The sequence below is a fragment of the Mastomys coucha genome, chromosome X (assembly GCF_008632895.1).
Source record: "Mastomys coucha isolate ucsf_1 chromosome X, UCSF_Mcou_1, whole genome shotgun sequence".
Taxonomy (NCBI): Eukaryota; Metazoa; Chordata; class Mammalia; order Rodentia; family Muridae; genus Mastomys; species Mastomys coucha.
In genome coordinates, this window is record NC_045030.1 from 102,936,387 (window position 1) to 102,944,325 (window position 7,939).

Sequence of the window (7,939 nt, forward strand, 5' to 3'; positions counted from 1 at the left end):
TCCTGCCTGCTTCTCCTCCTGCTCTAATCTTATTGTCTTCTCCAGCTCCTGCCTCTCTGGAGCTTACTCAAGCTCCGCCTCCTGGCCCACCCTCGGCTGTTGAGTACTCCTAAGCTTAGCCAATCCCAATGGGCCATGTAGCAAAAGCAGATGTAGAAGCAACCAATAGCAGTAGCTTAGCCAAATAAGGGCTTTGTTTACGAGGCCTCTCGCTCGGAGCTTGGCTCTCCACAATAAAGTTCACAGGTAGTTGGAAAGAACTAGAAAATAATATCCTGAGTGAGGTATCCCAGCCCCAGAATAACAAATGTGGTATGTAAATTGCTTATATGTGGATATTAACTGTTAAGTCAATGATAACTAACTATTGTCTGTAGAACCACAGAAGGTAGGTGTGAAGTAAGGGACTAGGGATGACAGATCTCTTTAGGAAAGAGAAATATAACAGATAATTATTAAAGGATGGGGTGAAACAGGAAGATCAAGTGGGGAGGGGAGAGAAAAATGAGGGAGTTAAAACGGGTAGAGATTGCTAAAATTAAGGGACATTTGGAGGGTAGCATGGAAACCTATTACAGTAGAAGCTTCCTAAAATATATACATATATAAAGGTGATCTAAATAAAATCACCAAATAATGGTGGAGACCAAGTCATCTTTTGCCACCAGAGGAAGCTTCAAGTGCCAGTATTGGAGTAAATCTATGGGAAACCCCTGCTAACTATGGTTGAAGTCTACCACTGACAGGATAACATTTTGAACTTGGCATATAATGGAGGACTCCTTTCATTGGCAGGGCTTCTCTTCTCTAATTTTGTCTGGGGAGTTCAAAAACCCCACAAATCTCTATCTGTCACATAGCCTTGGTTAAGATTACAGGTTCAACTTACTTTCTCCCCATAAGAACCTGTTGAGCTAGCACCTGAAATTCCTGAAATCCTTCTTTATGCATCTGGGTATCACAAGCCGATGACTTTTGTCCATCCTGGATATTCTGATCCACATACCCAAAATTATATAAACCTTGAATCATCCCAAACAAAGTCATTCTTCCTGGTTCATGTGCCATTTACCTGTGTACTCACTGGACTTCTGACCACCATTCCCCCATCCATTGTCTCTGTTCCCTTTGCCCTTTGTGTACTAATATCAGATGATGATTCTGAAGTGGTTAAAATAGCAGGACAAAGTCAATCTTGCTCTCCAAACTATTTTAAGTTACTTGTCCTCAGAGTGACATGGCTCCCACCCTTGGGCCCCTAGAGAAAGAGACTACAAAGTGTTCTCAGCAGTTGAAAATTAAGCATAACAGCTATGGTCAGCTTACCATAACAGGATAAACTGATCACAATAACAGGATGAGTTTAGGAAACATGAGTTGTTCCCAGGTCAAGATGCCCCTTTTGGATGTGTGGCTTTTCCTTGTGGCTTGAACAGATGCTATGCACCAATCAGTTTAAAGGCCAACATTCATTTACCCACAGACCCCATCATATAATGGCAAGGCTTGGAAGCCCCTGCTTGCAATATTTTCCCTATATAAACCCTAAGTCCCTAGACCCGGTGTCACTTTCCTAACCTGTTATATCAGGAAGGTTTGTGACTCAAGTCCAAACTTGAAAAAAGACTCTCAGGTGCTTGCATCAGAGTTGTGGTCCCTGGTGGTCTCTTGGAGTGTCTCTCTATCTGGTGCCAGCTGGTAAGTGTCTAGTGTTTCTGTGTATTGTCCTTTTAGTTCTTACTTTCATTTTTTGAGAAAGGCCTTGCAATATTGGCATAGCAGTGAAGAGTGGCTAAGAGTGTACTCACAGCCTCAGAGGTCAGGGATCCAACCTGATCCAAAGGTGGATGAAATGCCTGCCCATCAGTTGGAAGAACTTTTGGTGCATGTGGAAGAACCTCACTATTGATTGCTTTCAGTTTCAAAAGCAGGAGTCTGTGAGTCTGAGCTCTTGGGTTCACTTTTGTTTTCAGTCTTGACATGGCTATTTTGTGCATGTCTGTTTGTCTACTGAGTTTCTTGTGGTGTTTAGTTTTTATTTGTATCGGACTTTGACAGAAACCATAGGACAGACTGACTCTCACATTCTCAATCTTGTTTAGCTCATTTTAAGGAAAGGCCAAGGTTCATAAATTCTCTGTAGGTGTGAATAAAGGGGAAATGACTACTTATTGCAGTTCAGAGTGGCTGATTTTCAATGTTTGATGGCCACCATCGAACCTTCCATCTCCCCAAGATGTCATCAATAGAATGGAAAGTGTTTCAAAAGGCTCATGGACACTTGACCAAGTACCCTATATAGTAGTAGTCTGAAAGGATTTGGTTACCAACCCACCACCACCTTGGATTAAGTCTTTCTTCTTTTCCCTGCTAATGTTTCCTCATCATTAGGAACTGTGCAGGCCCCTGTGACTGAAGAGCAAGAGACTCCCAAACCAATGGCTCCTCTTTACCCTATCTTACAGAATAGTACCCCTGAGGACCTTATTCCCCCCCCACCTTATGTTCTCCCACCAGCTGTGGCAAAGGTTGAGGGAGAACAGCAAGCACCAGCACTGCCACAGGCCCCAATTCCAGCACCACAATCTGCCCCAGCTCCAGTGGCTTCAGCCTCCAGGGTAGGAGAGGGGCCCACAGAGAATACAACGAACAGACACACCATGTCCTCTGAGGCTGTTCTACACCTACAGGCAGCGGGGCTAGTAGACCAACATGGAAACCAACCTCACCATTACTGGCCTTTTGCTACTGCTAACCTTTATAATTGAAAGGGGCAAAATGCCCTATTTTCTGACAACCCCAAGGATCTTATTGGCCTCTTTGATACTGTTCTTTTCATGCATCAGCCCACCTGGGATGATTGTCAACAACTTTTGCAGATTCTTTTTACTACTGAAAAAAAGGAGCACATCATTATTTTGGAGGCCGAGAAGAACGTTCCAGGAGATAATGCCCCCCAAACCCAGCCTGTATTGATGAAAGATTTCCCTTCAGGAGACCTGATTGGGATTACAACACAGCTGAAGGAGTGCCTCAGGGTCTACCACCAGGCTCTGGTAGTAGGTTTCAAGGCAGCTACTAGGCAGCCCAACAATTTGGCCAAGGTTTATGATGTTTGGCAAAGGATTGATGAAAGCCCAGCAACATTTCTCAAATGGGTCATGGAGACTTTTTGATGATATACACACATAGACCCTGAGGAAACAGAGAATTCTGGTACAGTGGCCCTGGATTTTAACAATCATTTGGTACCAGACATTAGTAAGAAGTTATAGAGGCAGGAAAGGTTAGGGGAAAAGTCATTGACAGATTTAGTGGAAGTCACAGAGAAGGTATTACAATAACAGAGAAAGTGCAGAGGAGAAGCAGATTGACACAGGGAAGGTATTGAATAGAGATTTGGCTAAGGTCCTTCTGGCTAACAATGTCCCAGAACCAGGAGAAAGGAAATGCCAGCTCCTATGGATTGTTGAAGGAAAAGAGTCTAAAGGAGGCTGGCAGCCAGTACTAGATAAGAATTAGTGCACATACTGTAAAGAAGGGCACTGGGCTGAAGAATGCCCAAAGAAGGATCCAAGGGCTAAGGCCATGGTCATGGAAGAAGATTGAGGGAGTCAGGGTTTGGACCTCCCTCCCCAAACCCAGAGAAACCCTCAGAGTGGAGGGCAAGCCTCTGGATTTCCTGATAGTTACCAGAGGTCAACATTTGGTACTCATAAAGGCCGAAGGGCTGATGTCTTCCAAAAGGTCTTGGGTCCAAGGGGCCATAGGTACTAAACAATATTCATGGACTATCCGAAGATCAGTAGACTTGGGAATGAGATGGGCAACCCATTTGTTTATGGTCATCCCTTGGTTCCTCTATCCCTTGCTAGGGAGAGATTGCTTAGCAAAGATGAGAGCCCAAATTCATTTTAAACCTGGAAGGGTCCAATTGTTGAATCAGAAAGGCAATCCAATCCAGGTGTTGACTCTTAACCTGGCTTCTGACACTAAGTACAGACTATATGAGTCACCAACCACCCCTGAACAAGACATAGATGTTTGATTGAGAAGGTTTTCCCAAGAATGGACAGAAACAAGAGGCTTGGGCCTAGTAAAACATTGACCTCCTGTGTTTGTTGAGCTTAAACCAGGAAGCATGAAAAGGGATCACCTCCCATATCCATAAATTGTTGGCCCTGGGAGTCCTCAGGCCATGACAGTTGGCCTGAAATACCCCACTGAAACCCATGAAGAAGCCAAATTCTAACAATTATTGTCCTGTCCAGGACCTACAGGAAGTTAACATCAGAATAATGGATATATACCCCATGGGTTATACCTCACTGAGCTCATTGCCACCAGACTGAAAGTGGTGTTCTGTTCTTTATCTAAAGGATAATTTTTTAGCCTACCCTTAGCCCCCACGAGTCAGGAATACTTTGCCTTTGAATGGTATTATCCTGAAAGAGGCATCAACGGACAACTTACCTGGACCCGCCTGTCCCAAGGCTATAAGAATTCACCCACCATCTTTGATAAAGCTCTACATGAGGACTTGGGTGAGTACATGGCTAACAACCCAGATGTAACCTTTCTCCTATATGTAGATGATCTCCATATTGTGGCAGAGTCTAAAGAGAGTTGCCAAGAAGGGACTCAGAGACTTCTACAGGCTCTGGGGAAACATGGGGTATCAGGCATCCACTAAAAAGACACAGCTTTGCAAGACTGAGTTCACTTATCTTGGTTATATTCTGAAGGAAGGGCAGTGATGGCTTTCAGCAGCAAGAAAAGAAACTGTCATCAGTATCCCTATCCCCCAGAGCCTACAACAGGTGAGAGAGTTCTTGGAGTTCACAGGCTTTTGTGGGCTATGGATTTTAGGCTTTGCCAAAATGGCTAAACCTCTATATGAAGCCACCAAGGAAAATAAAGGTTTTATCTGGACTCAAGAACAACAGAAGGCCTTTGATAAAGTAAAGCAGGCCCTATTGTTGGACCCTGCTCTAGGGCTACCAGACATCACTAAGCCATTTCATGTGTATATTGATGGGCATAAAGGGGTAACCAAAGGGGTCTTAACCCAAACCCTAGGGATATGGAAATGACCAGTAGCCTATTTATCAAAGAAATTGGACCCAGTTGTGGCAGGATGGCCATCTTGCTTGCATATTATTGCAGCCATGGCACTGCTCATTAAGGATGCAGATAAATTAACTTTGGGACAGAATTTGACCATGACTAGCCACCCATGCAATCGAAGGGGTACTTACATGGCCTCCTGATCAATGGCTCAGTAATGCCCACATGACTCATTATCTGACTTTACTAATTAACCCTGGCTGATTAACCCTGGCCAAGTTACCTTCCAGCCACCTGTCTCCTTGAATCCTGCAACTCTCTTACCAGATCCTGACTTGGATTGTCCAGTCCACCAATGTGGCAAGATCTGGCTTTGGTACACAATACCCTGCCTGATTTGAAGGACTCCCCTCCACCTGGAGCAGAGCAGATTTGGTTTATGGACAGAACCAGCTTCATCCACAAGAGTCAGAGGAAAGAAGGAGTGGTGACCACAGAAACAGAGTTAATCTAGACTCAGTCTCTTCCCCCAGGCACTTCAGCTCAAAGACCAAACTGATAGCATTAACCCAGGCTCTCATCATGGGAGAAGAACTGGCTGTTAACATCTGCAGGAACAGCCAGTATGCATTTGCAGCTGCTCATGTACATGGAGTTATTTACCTGAAAAGAGGGCTCTTAATAGCAGAAGGGAAAACTATTAAGAACAAAGATGAAATTCTACAGCTCCTTAAAAAGCCCTCTGGCTGCAAAGGAAGCTGGCAATCATATATTGTCCAGGCCATCAAAAAGGAACACCAGTGGCTAAGGGTAATAATCTGGGTGATACAACTGCCAAGGAGGTAGCCTTAGAGAAAAAAAGGCTGCCTCTATGTTGGCCACTGTTCTGTCTGAACCATCCAATCCCAACCTGGCAGAACATCCAGTCTATATGGAAGAAGAGATTAAATGGGCTAAAAACCAATACGAGTCAATGCTTAGTGGGCTGGTGGTGATATACTGAAGGTTAGCTAATATTACTGCATCTTTAGCAAAACCATTCTCAGGAAAATCCACAGAGTCACCCACATGGGAATGAAGTGAATGGGAGATGTGGTGAGACAATCTAAGGTGACTTTCAAGGATTTGCAAAACACTATTGAGGATATAGTATCAAGCTGCAAAGCCTGCCAACTGACCAACACTCACAGGAATCCCAAACATCCAGGTTCCCAACTATGGGGTAAGAGACCAGGGGCCTACTGGGAAGTTGATTTTACAGAAATCAAGCTGGGGAGGTATGGCTACAAGTATTTGCTGGTGTTTGTGAACACTTTCTCCAGATGGACGGAGGGATTACTGACTAAAGCCGAGACTGTAAAGGTAGTGGCCAAGAGGTTGCTGGAGAATACCTTACCCAGGTATGGATTTCCTCATATGCTAGGGTCAGATAATGGTAAGCCATGATGTAGCAAGATTTATTGGGGCAGATTGAAAGTTATATTATGCATATCAACCCCAAAGATCAGGACAAATAGAAAGAATGAATAGAACATTAAAGGAGACAACTAAATTGACCTTAGAGACTGGCAAGTACTGGGTGATACTCCTTCCCTTCACCCTATATCTGGTAAGGAATTCTCCTTATCAGATGGGGTTAACCCCTTTTGAAATCATGTATGGTATCCCAGCCCTTATTGTACCCAACCTGCAGTTGGCAGCTATTGCAGAACTAGAAGATGATGATCTAATATCTAGAGTCAGAGCAACCCAGTTGCTTCATAAATATGTTTGGGCTAAATTACATGCCTTCTATGAAGCAGGCCCAGCTTCAGAGCCACACAAATTTCGACCAGAAGACTGAGTCTATGTGAAGAGATTTCTCTTAAATGTACTGGAGCCCAGGTGAAAAGAATTTTTCATCATCCTGCTGACCATACCAACTGCCATCAAAGTGGACAGAATCACTGCCTGGGTGCACTACACGCATGCCAGACTTGCTATCTGTTCTCCCACTAAAGAGGATCACTGGACTCCAGCCGTGCCCAAATGGAGGGTTCAGAAGGGCACCAACCTAAGTTAAAATTGACTTGGTCCTGAGTCTACTATCTCTGTTAACTGTATGTATTGCAGCTCCCAACCCACATCAGCCTTTTGATTTAATCTGGGTGATTGAAAATCCTGAAACTGGCTATCACACTCATCTGGCCTGTACAACAGGGCCAATTGGAACTTCCTGGTTTCCAACTTGACTTTGATTTGTGCTGGATAGCCAACAATTCAACAATTCAACAATTCATGGACTAACACCCAACAGACATCTTAAGATAATGTTTCCTTAACGAAGATGGAGAACTTTTTACATATATCCTGGGGGAAGAGAACTGCCGAATATGGGGGTCCTGAAAAGTTTTACTGTGCTGCTTGGAGTTGTGAAACATCATTCACTGGGAATAGTGAGTGGAGTGTGTCAAAGGAGTATCTTATAATGGTTTCCCAGCAGGGAAACAACTCAAAAGTTTTGCTCAAATTCACTGACAAAAGTAAACAAGCTAAGGGATGGGAAGCCAGTAATGCTTGGGGCCTTCAGCTCCACATTACCAGAGGTAGCAATCTTGGATTACTCTTTATAGTCAAACTCTTAAGGCCAATTGCAAAACAACCACCAGAAGCAAATCAGGCCCTGACAAATCCTAAACCAATGTTGACCCCATCTTCTAGACCTACAACTACCTTACCTCTGGTTACCCAATTGCAGGGAACCTCAGTTCCAGAGCTACTTCTTGAACAACCAGAAACAGCAGATCCCCTCTGGTCAATGATGTTAAATAACTTTCAAATACTGAATTTCCAAGCTGGAACTTACCACCCATTGTTGGCCGTGTTACAATGC